We start from the raw sequence: 23,352 nt of genomic DNA on the forward strand, positions 1-23,352 counted from the left end.
GTAAATATGATGGGATATTCAAACCTAAAAAATACGGGGTTTATTATCTTAGTGTGAATAGATTCAAACTTACAAAGAAAGTTATTTTCAACAGAAATCCGGAAAGAGTTTATCCACCTTGAGTTTCACAGGAATAACTGGAGAGTAATAACTGTTTGGTCAAGTTGGTCAAAATTACTCTATGAGTATATCTTAAAAGTATATCCAATTTAAGAGGTCAAATACATATTTTGTACTGAGAGTCATATTACAGCAATGACTTACTACATAATTATATGTGTATTTTCTTTCCTAGCATATACTAAGAGCTTAAAGTGATCTCTTTTATCTAACTTAATGGTGTAAATGCTTTGATTATGATGATGTTATTATTTTACAAATAAAATGTACAGAAGGGTGGTTCCACTGAAATGACAGGACGGAACACTGATAAATAACAATATTGCAACATAGCTCTTTTCAGCCTCACTGTCCACATTGGCAAGCAACATTGCAACCGCACACACACACACACACACACACACACACACACACACACACACATGTGCGCACATGTACACACACATATACATGAATGCCAAATTCAGGGTTTATTGTACATAAAAGTTCAATTAAAATATTAGTGATTAGAAAAATGATAATTTGACTTATTACAAAATAATACGTAATCTAATCACCACGGTTGTTACATTTTACCTGTCTCTCCACATGTGACCACTTAATTTATTTTTAGTTCATTCATTTATTCATCATTCACTAGTTTGGTGCCAATACTGGAGCTTGAACTCAAGGCTTGGCTCTGTCCCAGAATTTGTTATGTTTTTGTTTTAGTTTTCTCAATGCTAGCATTTTACTGCTTATACTACAGGTCCATTTCTAGCTTTTGCTGGTTACTTTCAAACCAGAATCTAATGAACTTTTTTGTCTGGTTTCAAAGCACAGTCATCAGATTTCGTCTTTCTGATTAGGTAGGATTAAAGACCTGAACCACCCGTGTGGATCTTAATTTTTCCTGTACATATGTAATGCACATACTTAGATAGTAATTTAAAACTGAGAGCATAGAAGCAAGATGTACAGTGATGATATTGTCCTGTCAGAAATTCAAGTTAGTAATGTAAATTTCTTCTTAAGACCATACACAAAAAATACTTAAGAAGAAACCTGATGTTGTGTGTGTATATGTGCATGTGTGTGTGTGTGTGTGTGTGTGTGTTTGTGTGTGTGTGTTTGTGTGCTGTTGCAATATGTTCCACATATAAGCACTGTGCAGCGGTGTCCAGCCATTCACAGTTATTGCATGAATATCTGCCTTGAGATATCAACTCATGGGCAATGTCTAGGTGTCCACTCTAGGCTTCATGATGAAGAGGGGTATACTCATCCTCATCCCTAGTATTCATATAAGTGGCCCTTTTGGAAAGTACTCTCCACACTGTAGTAAGCTGTAAGATAAGCACTCTACCACTGAGCCACCTGCCCAGCCCAGGATTAAGGTTCTTGCCTGTAATTTGGTCAAAGCTATGTCTCTTTACATAGGCGACTAAAAATGTATTTACTAATTTCAAGTAAATACATAAATTCTATTTCCATCTCTTTTAAAAAATAAAAAAAAATTGTTTGCTCTGTAAATTGATTAGATGCATGGATTTTGTGGCTAGCTATGTCATTTCACATATGTATCTCTTTTCCTCTTTCTCTTTCATGGTTCTCATAGACAATATGGTTGCTCCATAATTATCCTAATTTATTTTGCTTTTATATTTTTAGTTTCATCATTTCACTTTCTGCTCTGCCATTTCCCAGAACAGCACCACATAAACAGAAAAATCCAGAAGTGGTTCTGTGGCTCAAGTTGTAGAGCGCTTGCCTTGATTTGAAGAGCTAAAGGAGAGTGCCCAGGCCGAGCTCAGGCCCCACAACTAATTTAAAAAAAGAATCTAAATACTTGATAATTCTACTAACAGATCTGACTGAAATCAGTTGAATCACATTTTTCCTGTACAATGAAGGAATAGGTCCAGGCTAGGAAAGCAGCTACAGAAGGCAGGCAGAATGTATCTGTGACAAAACTTTGTGGAAAATGGAATCGAGGACTACTTACTGGTGATTCACTTGCACTTGAAGCATGAATCAGAACTATTGCTTGCTGATTCTGAACTATTGCTTTGATCATTATATTTTCCAAGATGAAAAAGTGAAATTTAATTGATAGTAAAGGACTATTAATACATTTTGACTTCTCATTAAGCATCTTCAATAATCAAAATAACTTGAATGCAATAGACAGGCCTATTTTTAGATGAAAACAACTGTCTTTTATAAGATTATTTCTTTGTTGCTTTGTATGTCCCTCCCCCACAGTGTAACCCCCGCTTTCACTATATTTGATGTCAGTATAACATGTGGAGGAGATGGGGACAAACAAGTCGTTTAAGGATTCAGGTGGACCTGTTGCAACAATGAGAAGTACAAAATGTCATGTCAAAACCAACTTTACAATGTCGGTGTGGGGGGGGAGGGGGGTATAATTGGGTGGGGGGAGGGGGGAGGCTGGGAAGGGAGGTGAAGGGTAAACAAAGCAGGAGGCTGCAATGCTTGGTAAGAAATGTATGCATTATCCTGCCCATGTAATTGTAGTCCCTCTGTACAGTATGTTCTCAAATAAAATAAAATTAAATTAAAAAAATAAAAATAAAAAAACATAAAAAACAAGAATTTAGGTAGTCATACCAAGGACTTCTATTTTACTACTGCATTATACATTTTTTCTAATGTTGGATACCAACATTAGAAAGCTACTAGAAAGCTCTTAAAGCCCATATGTTGAATAGTGAGTTCTCTTACACTATAACATGATATTTCCCAAATCATTTACAAAGAAGGCATTGTTTCCTATTTTCTCATTCCTAGAATAAGCTGCACATGAAGACACCAAGGGTCCTCATGTTCAGACAAGGAACAAGATGAAAAAGTGAGGAATGGTATCAATTTCAAGAAAAAAATGGAGTAGGATCCAAGCAAATTTCTTACTATGTTGTGAAGACTACTTTCCAAAAAGGCCACCCAGATGAATACTAGGGATGAGGATGAGCATAGCCCTCTTCATATGGAAGCCTAGAGTGGACATTTAGACATTGTCCATGAGTTGGTAGCTCAAGGCAGATATTCATGCAATAACTCTGAATGGCTGACACCCCTGCACAGTGCTTATATGTGGAATAATACCAGAGTGGCAGATACCAATCCCCAAATTAAAGGCCTCTGGTCCTCCTTGCATGTTGCTGCTGGGAATATAAATCGAAATGATACTCTGTTGAACCATTATATCAAACCAGGTTTGAAGAACAGCTTGGAAGAAACTGCATTTAATATTGCCAAAAGGATAAGTATGTATCACTACCTCTTTGAAGTTGTGGAAGGCTGTACAAATTGTTCTCATAAGTCGTAATGGTTTGGTTAAGTTTATTAAATTTCAAAAATGCCAGTCCATCCTCTGTGGCCCTACACATTTTTTCACAATAAAAAGCAACAGCAATATCTTACTTTTAAAATTCATGGATTCCATGGTATTCTTCCAAGTGAATTGCCTGACTCTGATGTCAAAATGCATTCAAGAGTTTTTTGTATACATCTATAATGATTTCTGCAGAGTTTGTGATTTTTTTTATCAGAAATAATTTTAACTTATCTGTTGAAATGGTGCTTTTGGGAAACAAGTATATCTATGTTTGTACAATATCCATAATCTATTTCATTCGCTCCTAGATATAATACATTGAATTCTACATTTTTATATAATGTATAGTTTCATTAATAAATGTGTCCTTTCAGATTGCATTCCATATAGAAGAAGTTTAAAATTCCTTTTTATCCTAGGTCCTTATATTATTTTATTTCTTTGGGATAACATGACAATGTTATCTAATTTCAGTTTTGTAATGGTTATGCTATGTAAAGGCCTTTCTAAGGTGAAGATTTAATATACTGATGTCAAACTAACCTTTAATTCTATGAATTACATGTATTGTTACACTTGTATTTTTGTAATCAACTTTTTAATAACTGTTTTTATATTTCTTGCATCAGAAGAATGACAAATATAGAATACTTCACAAATTTTCATATAATCCTTGTGCAAGTGCCATTTTTATCTCTGTGTTATTGTAATTTGGGTAGACCTGCTGCTGAAGCATGAAGTACCCTCTAAATTTAAATACTTAATGATGCAATCTTTATACAGGCATATATCCATGGTTGCCTATTGGTAACAAGGAACACTTATTGTTCCTTAAATTGCGATTGATCTTATTTCTCTAAAATTCTGTGTATAGTGGAAAAGCTTATATCATTTGGTCGATTGCTCATATTTACAATTTTTTTGTCAATGACTATTTTGTCGTTTTCATTTTAAATTTGATCATACTTTGAAGCCTTTAAAGCTAAGTCCAAAGGTGATGGCTTTTCAAGAACTTATTTATCAACTGAGTTAGCTTTGTAGAGCTAATTGATTCAAAGTAAGCCTTGCTTGAGAGCTACTTCTAAACTTCTGCAGCTTAAAATTTCCCAAATTAGGTCTTGCTGGGACAAATGTCTACCTGAACCTTTACCCTTCTTCCTTGTAGGAACAGACCAACCAGAATATCTCACCCTGACAGCATAGATTGTCTTACTGGAACAAAATTAATCTTAGTTACAAGGGATCATAGAGAGATGAACAGTTCAGACAGAATTGTTCAGAATAGAAGGTGTTTTATCAAAATATAATTGTTTATTATACTTATCATTTCAAAAGTAGCTAAAGCCAAGAAGGTGAAAAAATTTTCATATGCATGATTACCTACTGTCCTGGCCTGTCTATCATCCAACCAGGCAGGAACTTACACTACTGACTCTCTATCACCAAATATTTCCATAGCTCCTGGAAAAGTCCATATGTTTCTCCTCGAAATTAGCCCTTAAATTGGTAATGTTTTAATCACAGTGTTTCCTCTTGCCTCTAGGCTGTAAATCTACAAATGGTAAAGCTTTAAGTCTAACTCTACCAAACACTGAGGTGGAGATAATGGAAGAAAACTTTAAAATAGAGTTGCCTTTGATTCCCTAACCACAACACAACAATGCAAAACAATTTTTATATTATATATACTTATATATTTTATATTTATAAATATAAAGTATGTGCTGATTTTAAATTTCACACAATGAATATTACTAGAATTGATAATTTGACAAATATATTGACACTTATTCTGATAAATAGAATGGAATATAAATAATTAGATTTAGGATATATATTAGAATATAAAAAGTATCAATGCAATATCTTCGGTATAAACTTGTGATACGTTCTATGTGTTCGTGATCTTCTGAAATCACATGGTAAAATAACAATATTGTTTTCTGCTAATCTATAACGGATTTTACTTTGATGCTCTGTTTATTGTTTTAACTCGCTGGTCCCAAAGTGTTTTTCTCCATATTTCTGAAGCATTCTTACAGATTATACCCAAATTTTGCTGATATGATGTCTAAAATCTATTATTTTTCTGAAGGACCCACGGATCCGAGGATACCAGTTCCTAGTTATCTGTATCATCAGATAACAAGGGCAAGACTTCTCACATAGGCCCATGCAACATGCCAACAGAAAATAATTGAAGACATCTCAATTTCTCATTTCCTATAATATTTCAGGACCCCACTTCCTTACAAGAATTAGCAGAATTCAATTGTGAAATGCAAGGCAAGTTAAAATGAAAGATGAGATCACAAAATCTGAAAGTACTATAATTCAAACTTTCAATTTACAGATGATCAGCCCATATGAGTCAACAAAATTACAAATGAACAAGATTATTTTTAATACCCCTCTCCTAATGATTAATGAAAGATTTTAGTGCAGCCAAAAAATAGATTCTGTAATGATAGATCCATAAGTGGCCTAACAAGGCTAGGAATACTTGATTTACAGGTCAAATATAATTTAGAAAAACATTAATTGAGAAGATCCTTAGTGCTTCAAAACACTGGTACTTCAGTAAAATGAGGTTCTGTAGTATAAAAAAATGTTGTCATTCTCAAACCAAAGATAACCTATATTTAATCTCCTGAAAGTATATTCATTTTCAAATAAACTATTTAAAATCACATTTGCCAAAATAGCACTTGACAAGTAGATGATAGTGACATTACCAGGATTTCAAGTGTAGGGAGCTAGTTACAATAGAGTTGATTTACATACCCAGCACCAATAGCAAACAAGTTCAACCATTCATCAAAGTGTAGAAATAGTACTCCCCACCATTTGTGTTGTTCAGTAGGTGCCTTCAAGAAATGTGTTAAATAGATCAGCCTCCCATATTTCAAACCCAAATATTAGCTAATAAAGTAAATTTTATCACATAAGAAGGTACATTTTAAAAAGTCACTAATAGTTGCCTTATCATGTGTTGTTTTATATTTTCCCTATCTGTCTAACATAGTAAGAAATATGACTTTAAGTTTTGAATATGGGTACTAATGAGAAATGTGACAAAAATAAAATCTGTCTTTTATTTGTATCATATTCCTCTAAGTAGTAAATTTTAATTTTCTTCTTTTTCCAAAACTTATAGGTAGTAGAAAAAATTATCCTATGTAAAATAAAATAATCATACACCATTTTACAAAGCAATTTATAAAAACTGGTAGTTAGAAATAAATTCTAAGCCATTTTTAAATTTTCTTGTTGACTAAAGATATAAAATCATGTCTAAGTGCTTCACATCTCCAGTCTTGCTAGTTGTTATTGCAGATGAATGAATTATGGAAATATAAGCTGACATCAGTTCAAGTATATGTGGGAGTGAAACTCCATGGAATGTATATAAACGTTTCAAAGTATTAACAGGCAGTTTAACAGAATGACTATCAGGAAATTGAAACCAGTGAGGAACAATAATAAAGAAATAGAATGAATGAAAAATGGAACACGGGGCAAGTACAGCTAGAATACTCAATGTACATATGTAATGAAGGAAGTGCTAAATCTGAATTCAATCTTGGTGAAAGAGTTGGTTGACATTGATAGAAGGAGTGACTCTGATCCAGGAGCATTAGACAATCAGATGGACATATTTAATTGTAAAACACTTGTACAACCTTTTGAAATTCAGTTAAAAAAAAACAACAAACAAAAACACACAAAAATGACAACCAAACAGCAATCTCTAGAGAGTATGAATATGACCTCTCAAAATTTTAAGCAGTTAATGAAGGGCAGTCTTTGGAAAAGCAAACAATCTGTTCAAAGAGGGCAGTTTGGGGTAGGGGAGAATTTTGACCAGATTTAGAAAGATTGTCTAAGGTTATAAATCACCTATATCTTCTGCAAATATTTTCTTCTGCGAGTGCTCTTTGTCTGAACTGGATACTCCAGTCCTGAGTCACACTTGATAGCTTGTGAAGACAGAATGGAAGAAACAAGATCAAGAACCTATTTCTCCACTGGAGAGAAAACAGTCCTCTCTGTTTTCTCTCAATCTCCTCACTACTCCATTTTCATACTTTTAACAACGTCAAGTAATTTTGAATTATATCTTTCCTTCTTTGTTCTCACAAAGTAATTGTTCAAAATAATTCATTAAATATTATTTGCCATTATTTTCTATCATGCTGTTTACTTGTTCAAGCGAGTTCATTAAACTTCCCCTTTTCATTTGGTTGCCACGAAAATCCAACAACTATGTTAATGCGGACCAACGCTAATGCAAAACTTAGTCTCCAAAAATCCAGTCCAAGAACCTATAATCACAAATATTTAGCTATAATTTTTCTTTTTTTTTACCTTGAAATCTTCTTGTGTCTAAAGTGCCCACAAAAATAAGTATTCCACCACTTTTTGGTTCAATCACTTCTAACCTCAAAGATATTTTGCTAACAAGATGCTTAGAGGAATCCTAAGAATACTCCACTTTTATCTTCTCTCTTAAAACTTTTATCTTCTCTCGTAAGAATCTCCTTAGATACCATATCAGGAACAGTGAAGTTATTCTTTGCAAAATTATTTCAATAGGTTATTTTCCTCTTGGTCTTGTATTTGCTCAACAAGATGTATGAGAAGAATAGAGTTAAATCACCAATTCCTTGGATGATATTGTCTGTTACAAAGGACAATACTTCTATGTCCTACTTCTATGTCCTCTTCTTAGCTCTTGCCTGATTTCCAATTAATCACAGGTTCTTGGCTTCAATTCTAGAGAAGCTGAAGCACCATAAGGCTTCCCCCACTGCTACATCTTCATGGTTTCTCTTTGAAAACTCTTTTATTTGGAGGTGGAATTTATTTTCATGTCTTCATTCAATTTATTCTGCATTATACTGAACCAAATAAGCTCTGTAAAATTACTTTAGGTAGCAAAAAGATTAACACAATCTATATCACTATATAGAATAGTTTTGGCCCCCTCCATTGCTGAAACCAAAACGCTTAGCTAGGTCTTCTAATATCGTGTTTTCTTACCTTTTCTATTTGCTCGAATCTTTTCTGATCCCCGATCTTTTGGGCTTATGAAATAGGAGAAGTTTTCACTATCTCATGTTAATAAGGATATTATATTTTTGAGCTACTTAGAAATGTGAAATCATTGAAGTATCCAATCAGATTTTTTTCTGTGTTTCAGTGCTTCACGTGCAAAGACATTGTGGAAAGTATTAAAACAGAGAAGTGTAAACTCAATACGTTCTTTCATTGTGCAGGACACTTTCTCCCTAAATATTTTGACCCAAATAAGCTTTTCAAGAGAATTACTGTTTAGTAATTAAAGGTCAATTCACAAATTTTGATGTCTTATTTTAAAAAAAACTTTGAATTTAAATTCCACTACAACCTTGTTTCACACAGTAAGAGTATATTTCCTGGGTAAGGACAATTCTCATGGGAACCTATACAGGATTTACAGCAAGGTTTGAGAGGTTTGTTTGTTTACTGTGAAAATGAGCCACCTTACCCACATTGCTCCCTCTCAGCTAAGTCTCCATGGATTTCTTTGCATGAAAGCCTATTTTCCCAGGAAATTTTAAATTTTCTGAATAGGCTAAGTTAAAAGTTAGAACAATTAAAATTTACCTCTCATAATTTTAAAACTCTTTTGAAATTCCTTTATCAGAATCTCAAATTTACCAATCCTAATTCCACGTTTATCATCAAAAACAGTTAACATGTTGTTTTCATGATATAGTATCCATGAAACTATTATTTTCCAGTGGCTTTGTTACGCATATATATGAAGGCATAAGCTGATGCGGAGCAAAATGAACTCCAAGATATGGAAAGAGATATTTATTTGCAGTTGTTGTTTTTAATGTACTATGTGATTTCTATTTTCCTTGGGTTTTTCCCCTATGGTATAACTCCTACTGTGTTTGATTTTGGTACCCTGTGTATTGTGTATACATTTACCTTAATTAGGGAAGGGAAGAGAAACAACAAAATGGCGAGATAAAGGACAAAAAGCAAACCAATGCAATAGCAATACTCAGAAGACAATATGTTGGAAATGTACATTACAACGTGTGAGGGGTTTGGGTGTGAAGGAAAAACGTGAGAAAAAATGAGAGAGGGCATAACAAGTTTGAAAAGTTATGTATTCACTGCCTTACAATTGCTAACCCACATCACTTTCACATTAAAATTAAATTTAAAAAATAAGCTGCATGAAATAAAATTTCACTGTATTGGTATAGTAAATATTATTCTTTATGTAGTAACTTTTTAAAAATTCAGTGCTATTTGGCATATAATTTGAATTAATTACCCCTTCTTTATCAGAGGCCATCAACTTGAATGTTATCCAACTAGAAAATTTTTTCACAATATACTTGCCAATATTTTCAAAAAAGAATAAATTAGTACTTTCTCATACTAAAACCGGAAAACATTTAATTCTATGGAAACCCATAACTTTTAAAAGTAAATAAGTTGTTAAGAGGACAGAATATGTGTGTTCTTCAAAATTCCTATGACTAATAACTACTCACTTTCAAATTCTCAACATTCCATACCTGAGAGATTCAAAATAGTTCCTGTTTCCATGTTATGTAATTCTGCAATAGATGCATTTTCCAATGGGGTGTTACAGATTGAGAAGTGAACAGAAAAATAGCCACATTCTGGTATAGGATAAAACTATAAAGCACCGGTTATAATTAATTCTTTAAGAGTAAGCAATTTTTTTTATCAGATTAAGCTATTATTTCTATGAACATCAATCCCAAAATTTATGCCATAAAGTCATCCTAGACCAACAGTTTCCAACTTGTAGGGTGCACCTCAAAATTCCCTTAATTCACATCACAAATAGATTATCTGTATTGGGAAAAATATTACACCTTGCTAATGTGGTGCCCTCCGTGTTCCGGAAAGAACACCACAACATACTGGGTTGCATCATTTTTCCTCCACTGGTATTCTTGCAAATATTATTTATATTTATACTTTTTTACTATCATAGATATTCAGGATGCTAAAGATTGGAAGATTACAGTTCAAGGCCCACCCAGGCAGGAAGGTTCCCTAGATTCTTATCTCCAATAAACTTCTCAGCAAAAGCCAGACACAAGTGGTACTGAGGTTGAAGTGGTAGGGCACAAGCCTTGAGCTTAACAGGCTCAGACACAGTGTCCAGGTCCAGAGTTCAAGCCCTATGACAAAGCAATAAAACAAAAACAAAAATAAAAACAAACCCAAATCCTAGCATTTTTCTCACTGTATACAGAGGCACGTAATTAAGGAAATTGCTTCCTGGGTTACATACAGGTAGAAGAAAGAAGATGTCACACAATTATTCTCTTCATACCATGTTATATTAAAGCCTCAAAATTGCTTTTTCTAAATTTATAAATTAATATCATCAATTTCTTGGCAACTCTGTCTAAATTATTCACATTATCATTTTCTACATGAAGTTAGAATTATCTATTAACTGAGTTCTAATTATAACTCGCTTGAAACAATATGCTAGGTAAATAGAATGCAAGAAACATCTGTAAATTTGTCAATTAAACCCTCTACCTAAAAAGAATTTTGTAGTATCCTATAGAATATGAAATTACAAATGAAACCAAAATATTTTTTGAAGTCTAAACTCCAATTTAGCAAGATCTATAAAGACCTACATTAGGTAATCTTTGCTATTCCTCCAGGCCTAAGCTTTGGAATCCTTCATCCTTTCCTTGGAATCTAACAGAATGATGATTACTTACTTTTTCAAATTTTTGATGGGAATCATGAACCACTTTGCATCTAGGAATGTTCTGTAATGAAGAGCGCATTTAAAACACAACTGAGGAGGGGCTGGGAAGGTGGCTTAGTGGTAGAGCACTTGCCTCGAATGCATGAAGCCCTGGGTTCAATTCCTCAGCACAACATAAGGAAAAAGGAAAAAAAGCTGGAAGTGGCGCTGTGGCTCAAGTGGTAGAGTGCTAGCCTTGAGCTCAAGAGATGAGGGACAGTGCCCAGGCCCAGAGTTCAGGCCCCACAACCGGAACCAAAAAAAAAAAAAAGAGTAAAAAAATAAAAAATAAATAAAACAAAACTGAGGATTAGTTGTATTTCAATAGAAAACTTGGCTTCTCAAAACATAATGAAAAAATTAGCCCAAATTTCCAACTGTGTATTCCTTTCTTGTTTAGTTTGTTTCATTAAGACAAAATTATACTACCTGGTCCAGCGAAGTTCTCAGTAGTAATTCCAGTCTCTAATCTCCTGTCAGTTTGGGTGCTAGAATTCAAGGCTTATATCACATTGCCCCACCATAGTTTCTTGGTTTATTTCTTTATCTGTTTGTTTGTTTGTTTATTTATTTTGGGGTCCAGTAATGGGGCCTGAAATTTGGGCCTGAATGCTGTCCCTCAGCTCTTCAGCTCAAGTCTAGTGCTCTACTACTTGAGCCACAGAGCAACTTCTGGCTTTTTTCTTTTTGCTTATGTGGTGCTGAGCAATCAAACCCAGGGCTTCATGCATGCAAGGCAAGCACTCTACCACTGAGCCACCTTCCCAGCCCCTTCTTGGTTTATTTAATCTAGATACAGACTATCAATTCTGAACTTTTCCAGTGATATTATCCACTAGACTTCTCAGACTGTTCATGCACAATTTTCAAAGATGTTCTAACATTTGACACAGGGAATGAACATTTTCAAATGCACCTGCCGGGTCTCTGATTCATTCCTCCATGGATCCTATCCCTTTAATATTGATTACTTGACTCTCTTACTATCTCTGGTCCTTACTTATGTAATATTCTCAAACTTTTTTGAAGAAAGTTCACTTTAGTATTTTAATTTTAAAAATTAATTTCTAATTTTAAAAATTACCACTTGATTCTAGTCTCACTCAGGACATACTTTCTATTATTTTCTAACTTTTCTACATATTCTGAGAGTTGCTTCATTTGTGTATATGTGTGTGCACATATAAGTGCCTCTGTGTGTATGTGTATGTTTATATGTATGTATGCAAAAGCCTCAAGCTCTTATTCATCATTCTTGCTCATGACTGTTATTCCATCACCTGAGCCATTCTTCCAATCTAGCTTTTGGCTGGTTAATTACAGATAGTGTCTCAAACACTGTTCTGCCCAGGCTGGATGCAATCTGAACTTCCCAGACTCCTTTACATACTTAGGTTTCATTTATCCAGTAGAAACAACTTTTAAACTACAAACATTTTTGTGAGTGTAAAGTCTAAGCTGTAACCCAGATTTTTAACTCAAGAATTCATATAAAGATAGATGAACATACACATTACATATGTTGAATGTACACGGTTAGAAATGTGATCTTAAGCTGGGTGGTGGTGAGATCTGAGGATTGGGGTTCAAAGCCAGCCCAGGTAGGAAAGTCCAGGAGACTCTTTTCTCCAATTTACTGCAAGAAAACTGGAAGCCGCACTGTGGATAAAGTGGTAGAGCATTAGCCTTGAGCGGAATAGCAGAGGGACAGTGGCCAGGCCCAGAATTCAAGTGCCAAGACCACCACCAACAAAAAATATATAAGTAAAGGAAAGAAAAAAATGTGATCTTATCCACCAGTTGATGGCTAGTATAATCCCTGCTCTCTCAAGATGGAATTTTTTCCTTATTAAATCCATATCTGACTTGCATTGGAAACAGAATTATTCTTCCATTCTAATTTCTACAAAGTTGTGTCATTAGCAAGCGTGATTAGGAAGGGAGTGGCCTCATACTTCGGGTTCCACGTAGGAGTAATGCTTTCTCTATATCACTCTCATAAATCTACATATTGGACTTGGCTTTATTGTTTCAATGTGGTCTTATTTGTAGAGTCTTCTATAGTGTATTGAACCTTTATACTTAAACACAGAATTTCTCTTTCTCTTATTATTGCTATAGTTAACACGAGTTAACAAATTCATGTACACTTGGGAAATAATGTGCAGCACATATACTCACAAAAAAAATGATCTAGGAACCTTCTTCCTCTTTAAAATTCGCCTTAATTTACAGAGAATTTACAAATTTTGAATTCAATATACTCATGAATAATGTATTTATAAGAAATATAAATTTCATATTTTCTCTTTACTAAGTTGTCTCTGAAATACGTGTTACATCAGGTCCAAATGTGTTCTTGTGTTATTTCGGTGAAGCCAGAAATCATTCATTATACCTCAAGCAGCACCATAGATTGTTCCTGGAAGTAACTGTTACTGGATATGGAAACTGATCCCAGTAGAGGAATGGAACATAGAGTATTGACAAAGTTCAAGTTAACTTGTGCTTTCCTTTATACTGTAAACGAAGAGAATCTGAAGGCTTGAAGGAAAATTTGTCCCTGAATTTTTCTAGTGTGTTTTTACTTATATATAATTTTTCTGTAAACTTCTAGTTGAGAGTATTACAAAAAGATATAATGTGCCATTTGATGCCCAGCATAGAACAAAAAGAAATAACGTTGTTTTAAATATGTTCTTCTTCAGGGGCTGGGAAGTTGGCTCTGTGGTAGTGCACTTGCCTTGCATGCCTGAGGCCCTGGGTAAACTTCCTCAGCACCACATAAGCAAAAATAAGCCAGAAGTGGTGCTGTGGCTCAAGTAGTAGAGCGCTAGCCTTGAGTTGAAGAGCTGAGGTAAAGCGCCCAGGCCCAGAGTTCAGGCCCAAGACTGGACCCCCCAAAAAAAATTCTACTGCAATGAAACAAAGACATGGATGTTTTATAGTGTTTTTTGGATGGATATTTCACCCCGAGATGATTCTTTTGTTGCAGAAGTCAGTTATCAATTACTTTAGTTTGGTCCTGAGTTCTCCAGAGCAATAAGGATTCCAAAAAAGCATCCAGTGCGTATGATCAGCAAAAGGAGCCATTTCTCAGACCAATACTCCTTTAAGGAGGGTCCAATGAAATATCTGTTTTTTTGTTTGCTTTTGTGTTTAGCTTGTGTTGGTTCTGGGGCTTGAACCCAGAGGCTGAACCCTGTCCCTGAACAGTTTTCTTTCCTGCTCACCTACCCCCAAAGCTAGTACTCTACTGCTTGAACCAAAACTCCACTTCTGGCTTTTTTGCTGTGTAATTACAAATAAGAGTTTGACAGCCTCTCCTGCCTGGTTTGGCTTTAAACTAAGATAGTAAGAAAGCCAAGTGACATCAACTGTATAGACTTCTCTTTTCAAACGAGAAATATTAGATGAAGTTTATTGTAAAGCTAATATTTTACAAGTTTTTTTCTTTCTTTATTATTGTGAGCATAATGTATAGAGGAGTTACAATTACATGGGCAAGATAACGAGTACATTTCTTATCAATCATTGTTGCCTCCTCTTTGTTTCCTCTTCCCATCCCTTCCCATATTCCCCCCTCCCCAAACCCGATCCTCCCCCCCACCAATGTTGTAAAGTTCGTTTTTCGACATAATTACTTGTAAATCTCATTGTTGCAATGGGTCCACCTGTATCCCTTGTTAAATGATTTGTTTTTAGAGCATATGTCCAGAAAAGAATCCATAACATAACTCAGCAAAAGTAGGTGCACTGAATCATTTTGGAATTTTTTTGTTTGGGAAGATTATTGAACTTGTCATTCCTTTTGGGGAAACTTAAAGTCATATTTCACCTTTTTGTTGGTTGTGGGGCTTGAACTCTGATCCTGGGTGCTAAGCTAGAACATGACCTCCGGGTTTCTGGTGGTTAAGTGAAGGTTAGGGTCTCGTGGACTTTCCTGACCAGGCTGGCTTTGAACCACAATCCTCTGGTCTCAACCTCCTGAGTAGCTAGGATTACAGGAGTAAACCACCAGCACCTGGCTCATAGTTGCATTTATGTGCACTGAATGACACTGTGTAGAAAAAGAATGGAAATTTTAACCAAATGATATTGCAGCAATTCAGAAAAATTGAAGTAGCAATAAATATGTCCTCCTTTCCATTTTGTTACATTAATGACTGATGAGCTATGGGACCCTTACATTAGCATCCTGTGCCATCTGTATAGGTGTATTTAGTATCAGGAAATGTTCATAGAGAAATATAGAAAGAATAAGATTTTTAGAAAGCAAAGGAGATAAGGTATGAAAGAATAGCTTAGAAGGAGATACATTTATCACACAGAGATTAAGAGCTAGCCTAAGAGATTTAGAATGCTAAAGGCAATGAGGAACAGCCTAGCTAACAATTAGTTCTACAATAACCAAAAATGGTTCTCAAGAACAGTTTCTGGTATACCTTAATTACTATCATTTATTCCTTCTATCTGGAGTTATTCCTTATTTTCTTTCACAACTATTAATTAACCTCTGCATTTTTGGTGCCATAACTGTCCAAAAAGTTTTCAAAGTCACACATAGCCTACCATTCCCTTTGTGATTAACAGTGACGACACAAATCCTGGAATGGTTGAATTTCCAGAATTAAACGTTACCTGACATCTAAGCACATCCCTGGCATTAATTGCTGTGACTTAATGAACAAGATTTTTTCAACACAGTATCCTCATATAAGTAAAGTACATGAATTAGGAACTGTTGTCAGGGGTCAGTATGGAAGGAGCAATTATATATTCCAAGTGTGGGTTATTTATTTTGCATTTACTAACTGAATGTTTTTGTGTTCTTTTGATTTGATTTGTTTTTGTTCTTTTTGCCAGTAGAGGGGCATAAACTCAGGGGTAGGGAATTTTCCTGAGCTTTTTTTCTCTTGCTCAATGCTAGCTCTCTATCATTTGAGGCACAGCACCACTTCCAGTGGTTTTGTGTGTGTGTATGTGTTACTAAGGAATTGAACCCAGGGTTTCATGGATGCTAGGCAAACACCGTACCATAAAGCCACATTCCCGGAGCCCTAAATAACTTTCTTAAGATGGCATTACATTTTCATTCTGTAAATACATATCATAATTTTGGCCAGGTGCTAGAAAATGATGTAGAAAGCAATGCAATACAATAAGTCTAGTAAGGCTGGATGGACAATGAATAACTGTTACCGTCTATCCAGGTAACAGAAGGGCTTATCTCATGGAGCTGTTTCAACAAGCTGAGGAGACAGCTCCTGACCCACAGCCAACCTCCAGAATGAGAGGGCCAACCTTGGGTTCCAGCCACATGGGGATGCTGGGCCCCCTCCTCAAGCACCCATTTGACCAGTTCTTGTGAAAGAGAGAGAGAAAAAAAGTCAGAATTACAATTAAGTCTGGTGCCAGTGGCTCAGAATTCTAATCCTAACTACACAGGACGCTGAGATATGAGGATCATGGTTCATAACCAGCCCAGGCAGGAACGTCTGTGAGACTCTTATCTCCAAAGAACCACCAGAAAATCAAAAGTAGTGTTGTGGGCACAAGTGGTAGAACACTAGCCTTTTGCTGAGGCTTTTGGGAACATCGCCCATGCCTAGAGTTCTAGCCCCACGACTGACAAGAAGTGGACTTCCTACCACAAGAAGCGGACTGAATAGCACCCATTGTCCTAGGGAGCATTTTAGCAAAGTCAGGCAGAGCTTCCTCTGAAGTTGAAGTCATAAGTAGGTCACCTGGCTTCTCTCTGCCTTGGTATCTCCAGCTGCAAAACTCAACACAGTGAAGGATCCTCTTCCTCATGGGGATAGGGTAATGATGAGAGAGAGCCATGTTTTGTTTCATAATCCCACATCTGTTGCACAATTAATAACAGGCCCTGCCTGAGCCCTTTCTGGCTATCTTCCTGTCATTTCCTCACAGAATTGCCGAGAACCTTATCTGAAGACTACTCCCTCTGTTCCTAGCCATGCTCCAGGGATCCCTCTGTATAAATCCCTTGTTTCCTCACAACTGTCCTGTGAGGAGAATGAGGTCTGATTGTTACGAACCGACCCAGACCTTCACCAGTGGTTCAAGAATCGTCTGCTGTGATTTTTCTGCTTGCTCAAACTGACTTAAGAAATCATTAAACCACAGGAAAATCAAACACAAGTAGACCAGAGTCTCCAACAAGAGACAGGTTAAGAACACAAGGGAGATACAGGATCTTCCCATCCCCCACAAAAAAATCAAAGAACTCTTTTTTTGTACCTTTTACAATTTTTTTCTAAAAGTTTTTTTTTAATTTTTAATTTTTTACTTTAATTTTTTTCTATTAATTTTTTTCTTCCTCCCATAATTTTATCAATTTTCAGAAACATTGAAGTAATACCTTGCATTCTCTCAGGCCACAAGGGAAAAAAATTAAAACTAAAAAGGAAAAGCCACCAGAGAAAATCATGGAACAACACACTGCTGAATCACGAGTGGGTCATTGAAGAGATTAGAAAAGAAATTCAAATGTTGATGAAAACACAAATTACCAGCTCCTTTGGGACACAGCAAAGGCAGTACTCACAGGCAACTTTATAGCTGTGAGTTCATACATCAACGAATTGGAGAGATCTGAAACCAACCATTTAATATGACATCTGAGTCTCCTTGAAAAAGAGCAGCAAGATGATCCCCAATCCAGTAGATGGTAAGAAATAATTAAAATTAAATCATAATTAAATGAATTAGAATCCAAAAAAAATCATAGAAAGAATCAACAAAACAAAGATTTGTTACTTCCAAAAAATTAACAAAATTGAAAGACTCTTAGAAAATCTTATAAGAAAAAGAAGAGAACACACCCAAATAAATAAACTCAGAGATGAGAATGGAAACATTACCACAGAAACAACCAAGATTCTGAATATTATAAGGGAATACTTCTCAAAACTTTATGCTAATAAGTTTGAGAACTTGGCAGAAATGGACCTTTTCCTAGCAATTATTGACATGCCAAAACTAAACCAAGATGAGTTATACCATCCTAACAGGCCCATATCAAGCATTGAAATAGAAACATCAATAACACACCTTCCATCTAAGAAAAGCCCAGGACCAGGTGGCTTTACAGCATAATTCTATAAGCCCTTGAAAACACAGCTCATACCAATACTCCTCCAAATCTTCAATGAAATTGAAAGAGAAAGTTCACTACTGAACTCATTCTATGAAGCCATAATAACCCTCATGCCCAAACCAGGCAGGGACACATCACAGAAAGATAACTATAGACCCATTTATTTGATGAACATTGATACAAAACTTCTCAACAAAATGTTGGCCAATCAAATTAAACAATTCATCCAAAAAATTCTACACCTTGATCAAACAGGATTCATTTCAGGGATGCAAAGCTGGGTCAATATACGCAAATCAATTAATATAATTCATCACATCAACAGGAGCAAAGATAACAACCACCTGGTTATCTCAATAGATGCAGGAAAAGCATTTGACAAGATCCAACGCCCCTTTATGATGATGGTTATGGAAAAATTAGGAATCCATGGAACTTTCCTCAATGCAATAAAGACTATATATGACAAACCTACAGCCAGCATTATACTTAATGGTGAAAAACTAAAGCCATTTCCTCTTAACTCAGGAACGAGACAAGAAGGTCCACTCTCACCACTTCTCTTCAATCTAATATTAGAATGCCTAGCTACAGGAATAAGACGAGATGCAAACATAAAGGGATCCAAATAGGGAAAGAAGAAGTGAAACTCTCCCTCTTTGCAGATGTCATGATCTTGTATTTAAAGAATCCAATATACTCCACTCCCAAATTACTCAAGCTGATTCAAAACTTTGGCAAAGTATCAGGGTATAAAATTAACCCCTCAAAATCAATGGCTTTTCTGTATACCAACAATGAGAAAAGTGTGGCTGAAATTAGGAAAGCATCTACATTCGTAATATCCCCACAAAAAATAAAATACCTGGGAATTAACTTAACCAAAGAAGTGAAGGCACTCTATGATGAAAATTTTAAAAACCTGAAAAAGGAAATCAAAAGAGATCTTAAAAAGTGGCAAAAACTCCCATGCTCATGGATTGAAAGATAAACATCGTGAAAACTGCAATCCTTCCCAAGGCTCTCTACAAATTCAGTGCGATACCTATCAATATTCCAACCTCATTCTTCAAAGAAAGAGAAGAGGCAATCTAATAATTCATAGAGGATAATAAAAGACCCCGAATAGCAAAACGATCCTCAACAGAAAAAACTGTGCTTGAGGAATATCATACCAAATTTCAAACTCTACTACAAAGCAATTGTAATCAAAACAGCTTGGTACTGACATAAGAACAGACTCAGGACCAATGGAATACAATTGAAATCCCCGAAATGAACCTACAGACATATAGCCAACTACCCTTCAATAAGGGAGCTAAAATAATAGAATGGAAGAAAGACAGCCTCTTCAGTAAAGGGTGCTGGAAAATTTGGTTAACTACTTATAGAAAACTAAAGTTAGATCCGAATATATCACCCTGCACCAGAATCAACTCCAAATAGATCAAAAACCTCGGAGACAAATCAGACACTCTGAAAACATTGCAGGATGGAATAGGAGAAATCCTAGGTCTCCTTGGCACAGGTTGAATTTTTTTAATAGAGACCCAGAAACACAAGAAATCAAAGAAAGGTTGGACAAATGGGATTGCACAAAGTTGCAGAGCTTCTGCATGGCAAAGGACATAGTTAGCAAGATCAATAGAAAGCCCACGGATTGGGAGAAAATCTTCACTAGCCATACTAGAGACAAGGGTCTCATATCTAAAATATACTTGGAACTCAAAAAATTAAATCCCCCAACAACAAATCCTCAAAGAAACAACTGCCCAATAAATAAGGCTAAAGCCTTAAAGAGAAACTTCTCTGAAGAGGAAAGAAGGATGGTCAATAGACAAATGAAGAAATGCTCAACCTCTCTAGCCATAAAAGAAATGCAAATCAAAACAACATCGAGATACCACCTCACCCCAGTTAGAATGGCTATAATGAAGAACTCTGATAACAGATTCTGGAGGGGATGTGGACAGAAGGGAACCTTACTTCATTGTTGGTGAGAGTGTAAATTTGTTCAACCTCTTTTGAAAGCTCTATGGAGGTTCCTCAAAGCACTCAACATAGAGCTCCCCTATGATCCAGCAATCCCACTTTTGGGCACTTACCCAAATATTTACAAAGAAGACCACACTAAAGCTACCAGCACAACTATGTTTATTGCAGCCTTTTTTACCATAGCTAAGATATGGAAGCAACCCAGATGCCCTTCGGTAGATGAATGGATCAAAAAATTGGGTTATATATACACAATGGAATTCTAAGCCTCCATCAGAATGAATGACATTGCTCTATTTGTTAGGACATGGAAAGACTTGGAAAATATTATATTAAGTGAAGTAAGCCAGAACCACAGAAAGATAGGTCCCATGGTTTCCCTTATTTGCAATAACTAGTATATATCTGAGTCAAGCATAAAAGTTCAGATAAATACATATTAGTGAAAAGAACCCTAAGATATCTGTTCAATTTTTTTTCTTTCATACGATTGTTTCTAGTACATTCATAAGATTTATTTATTTGTTGCTTTTTATATCCCTCCCCCACGGTATAATCCCTGCTTTCACTGTATTTGATGTTGTTATAATTTATGGAGGGGAAGGGAAAAAACAAATCGTTGAAATAGGGATTAAAGTTGGACCCATTGCAACAATGAGACGTAGAAGTGGTATGTAGAAAATGAACTTGACAACTCTGGTAGGGGGAGGGGGAGGATCGGATAGGGGGTGGGGGAAGGATGGGATGGGAAGGGGAAACAAAGGAGGAGGCTACAATGCTTGATAAGATATGTCCTCATAACTTGCCCATGTAATTTTAACCCCTCTGGACAGTATTTTCACAATTAAAAAAAAAACTCGGCTGCTGTGGAGTAAATGTTTGAGATAATCCATCTAAATTGATGACTGTGCATGTTGCTACATGTCTACCACCCCAACTACAGATGACCAGGCCCGGTGGAGCATACCTGTCACAGATAGGAGGACATCAATCCAGCCCAGCCAGAGCATATAGAGGCTCTGTTTTAGAAATGCCCAAAACAGAAAGGTGGCTCCTCAGAGCCAGGGAGAGGAAACAATTAGCGGGTCTTGGTGCCCTCAGAGGGGTGTCTGACCCAGTGTAGGGGTGGTTTTGGGGCAGCCACTCACATGTGCTCCTGGGGGAAGTTGCTTGAGGCTGCTCCAGGTGGGGCGAATGGGAATGGCAGTGGCATTGCAGACACATGTCCTCAGAGAACCGAGGCCTTTGACCAAGTTGGGGCTTTACACAGCCTGGCAGGGTGCCATTGCCTGGTTTGAAATTCTGAACCTTGGGAAGGCGGGGGGCGGGGGGCTGGGGACTAGGCAGGCATCTCAATTTCCTTCTCTATTCCAGTCGCCTTGAGGCTCTTCTCACCACTCAACCATCTATACCTTCCTCAACTGCTGGTAGTGTTGTAAACTAACAGAGGGAATCCTGGTGCTACCAGGCAGCATGGAATGTGGGCGTGGCCGCCATTCTTGTATCTCATTGGTCAGAAAGAACAATGAAAGAATGGGGGTGTGGCCAGAATCCTGTGATGCAAACAGCATGGGCGGAGTCAAGAAGATAGCAGCTCCCCCAGCCCTTTTCCCAGGGAACAATGTCCAATTCAGTTGGAGACAATAGGGTGACCTGCTTTAGCCGCATGGCTGCACAGATCATTGTGTATGGCTGTTTGTTCCCAGTCCCAGACCATGAACTGAGGATATGGGCACAGTCTGTGAGCTGCTTTTGCTCAAGGCTGGCCATCCACACTAGAGCCACAGGGATTCTGGCTTTATTGGCACTGAAGTTGGACTTTCCTGCCTAGTGTGACTTCGACCATGATCCACCCATCACAGCCTTGTAAGTATCAAGGAAGACTGTTGAGGGCCACTGGTGCCTGCCTAATCATTGATCTTACTGATGTTCTTGGACAGACTGATAAGTTCCCTACCCTCCTGTTTAAGTGGCAGGAGCTATAGCCCACAGTTGGAATCCTGGTCCAGCCACCTCAAAATGGAAGGAGATCCTAAGAAACTTATTCTTGTCCATATGATTACCAATAGAATATGATGTATGTCATGATTGAAAGAGCAGTCCTTGAATGATTCTAGGATAAATTTATATAGAATTATTTTATAGGACACTGATCGATGTTAGTTAATGCTTTATGAAGCATTTAAACAATCACATTCATAAAATGGAGGCATAATGAAATACCTAAGAATTACTATACTATTACATAATATAAAGGTGACATTTTTCTGCCAGGACTGGGATTGGAACCTATAGTCTTGGTAACTCTGTTGCACTGTGTGGGAAGGGGAAGCTGGCCTCCTTGAAGTCAAGAAATACAAGTCGGTTCTTTAGGCCTGAAATAGATCCCCACCACTAGAAAACATCCTATTCATGTACAATTTACATATATGATTCATATTTACATACATATGTTGACTCCATATTGCATTCAGTGCAATTATTTTATTTGTTTTATTCATGTATTGACCATTTATTTTGATTATTATGGCACATAAAACATTGATTACATAAGATATAGGTCTGCATATGTATTCCACTTCATACCCGACACTCAGGACTTTCACAGAAAAGGAAAACATGCGTCGCCATCAACTTCTTACTCCACAATTCATTTTTAGGGAATGCTGGCAACTGATCTCACAGCCACAAGCCTATTAGGCCCAATTCATGAATGGGTGAGTGTCAGCACGCCATCCTGGGGCAAATTGAGCTGAAAGGCTATAACCAGGACCTGAGATCAAGCCCCAGGTGTTAGCAAAATAAGAACAGATTGACCTGCAGATGGAAGTATTTATATGTATTTATATATATTTCTATGTATTTATATAGAGTGTTAAAGATGTCTATATATTACTCAGTTATATAGAATACATTCCTACCAATTCCTGGGTATTAATAATGCGTCCATGTCATTAATGT

At 36.3% G+C, this 23,352-nt stretch overlaps 1 long non-coding RNA gene and 1 pseudogene across 1 annotated transcript in view; both read right to left on the reverse strand.

The window, feature by feature from the left end:
- The window catches only part of LOC138818274 (uncharacterized), a 49,786-nt gene extending 27,961 nt beyond the window's left edge, over positions 1-21,825 (reverse strand). The window contains exon 1 of the long non-coding RNA XR_011369032.1: positions 21,540-21,825. This is a non-coding gene — a long non-coding RNA (uncharacterized lncRNA). The remainder of the gene's footprint in view (positions 1-21,539) is intronic.
- Positions 4,097-4,196, reverse strand: LOC138818277 (U6 spliceosomal RNA; annotated as a pseudogene).
- Positions 21,826-23,352: the final 1,527 nt, after the last annotated feature.

Source organism: Dipodomys merriami, unplaced genomic scaffold (assembly GCF_024711535.1).
Source record: "Dipodomys merriami isolate MVZ:Mamm:240054 unplaced genomic scaffold, mDipMer1.0.p SCAF_726, whole genome shotgun sequence".
In the NCBI taxonomy this organism is placed as follows: Eukaryota; Metazoa; Chordata; class Mammalia; order Rodentia; family Heteromyidae; genus Dipodomys; species Dipodomys merriami.